This window comes from Tupaia chinensis, unplaced genomic scaffold (assembly GCF_000334495.1).
Source record: "Tupaia chinensis unplaced genomic scaffold, TupChi_1.0 Scaffold000159_1, whole genome shotgun sequence".
Classification (NCBI taxonomy): Eukaryota; Metazoa; Chordata; class Mammalia; order Scandentia; family Tupaiidae; genus Tupaia; species Tupaia belangeri.
In genome coordinates, this window is record NW_006159630.1 from 8,698,315 (window position 1) to 8,699,951 (window position 1,637).

Consider the following 1,637-nt stretch of genomic DNA (forward strand, 5'->3'; position numbering starts at 1 on the left):
TCACAACGAGGACAGTCTGCTCCAGTTGCCACCCTATCGTCAGAAAGCCCTTTCACAGCTGGATACATGTTTATCTATTTTTTAAATTTCCGGGACCAGCAGTTAGCGTAATGGCTATGTCGTTGGACTCCGTAGTCAACCGCAGTGGTTTGTGTCCCGAACCCGGTGGCTTAAAACTCACGCCGGGTGCGTGTGCATGCGTGCCCAAGATCCCGAGAGGAGAATGGAGGAGAAGGGATTGCGGCATGGCCATGCCCCCTGGGGGATGATTTCTCGCTTTCTGTCTCTCTGTCTGTCTGGCGAGCACACAAGCCCTATAGAAAAAAAAAAAAAAAACCTCTAAATTTGCTACATGGCATGTGTGCTCACTGAGTGAGAGGAAAGAGAAGGAAAGTAAGAAAGCACCTCCCCCATGGAATGGCCATGGTGCAATCCCTTCTCTTCCAACCTCCTCTCCAGATTTTGGGCACACAGGTATACATATGTAGCTTCAAGCTGTCAGGTCAGGGACTAGAACCAAGTGGTCAGCCACCTGGGATCCAGGTGCCTTTACCACCATACCACCTGCTGGCCCCATCAAGTCTAATATCTTATTCAGCCTAACAACCTCCAGGGAAGGCTAGCCAGGGGCCCTGCTCCTTGGACACAGAGGCCAGGCTACCAAGGGCTGGGGAGGGAGGGTTAGTGACTTCCCCACAATAACCAAGCCGCGGTTTGAGCTCATGTGCGTCTAGTTCCCAAGTCCCCGTGAACCCACTTTCTGGTCCAAGTGTTTCATCTGGGGTTCAATTTTCACCACAGAACAGGCTGGCCACAGTATTCGCTCTCAAGAGCTGGTTGTTCTTGGGCAACTGTGGGAAGGGGGAAGTGGAGCTTCTAGAAAGCAGGTTCAGGGTGAAAGCTGAAGACGGGGCAGACCAGTTGGGGAGGGAAGTCTTGGAGCTTAGGCCACTTCCATCCCACTTCCTTTCAAAAGGGAGGGCTAGGCGGAGCTAAGGGCAGGAACCATCCCTCCACTCTGTGCTGTCCACTTTCCTTTCCGGAGTATTCACCCATAGCTTTTAGCCCTTTGGTAGGATCCTTTAAAACGGTTATTCCTGTACAAGGATAAAACCTGAGGCCTGCTTCCCATAGCGCTCCGTCCGGCCTTGGAACTCGGGAGTGAATCCCCCAAATTCACTTGGAGCATATTCACCCCAGCGGACACTGGGGAGGCAGAGGCCACAGCCCCTTCTCACGTCCAGGCTCGGTTGGCCCTCTCTCTTTTCCAGTAGGTCTGGGATGGAATCCACCAACCTGGAGGTGCTGGCCCTCCGGCTTCCATCTCAGGTCGGTACTGGGGCCAGGAAGGGGTTAGCGGCCCCGGAGGGAGGGAACAGAGCGGAAATGCCACCCCGGCAGGAGTTACTGGTTTCTTGTCATTGCTGGGAATGGGAATGGAAAAGAGCCTTAAGAAGACCTCGCTCCAACCCCAAGAGGGAGAGACGCCCCAGGCCCTGGGTCGGGGTGCAGGCCCCAGGGACGCCCCAAAGCCCGGCTGGCCCCGGCTCCCCCGGGCTGCCCAGCCTGGAACTCGGAAAGTCTCAGGCTTTCAGATTTGAACCGCCTAGGCGGAGCGGCCGGGCCAGCTTCCCGAC

The 1,637-nt window shown here is 55.6% G+C and overlaps 1 protein-coding gene across 1 annotated transcript in view; it reads left to right on the plus strand.

Moving 5' to 3' along the window:
• The first annotated feature begins 1,127 nt into the window (after positions 1-1,127).
• Positions 1,128-1,637, plus strand: part of CDC42EP4 (CDC42 effector protein 4) — a 23,029-nt gene continuing 22,519 nt past the window's right edge. The window contains exon 1 of the mRNA XM_006145861.2: positions 1,128-1,329. The gene's annotated coding sequence lies outside the window, so the exon portion shown is untranslated. The remainder of the gene's footprint in view (positions 1,330-1,637) is intronic.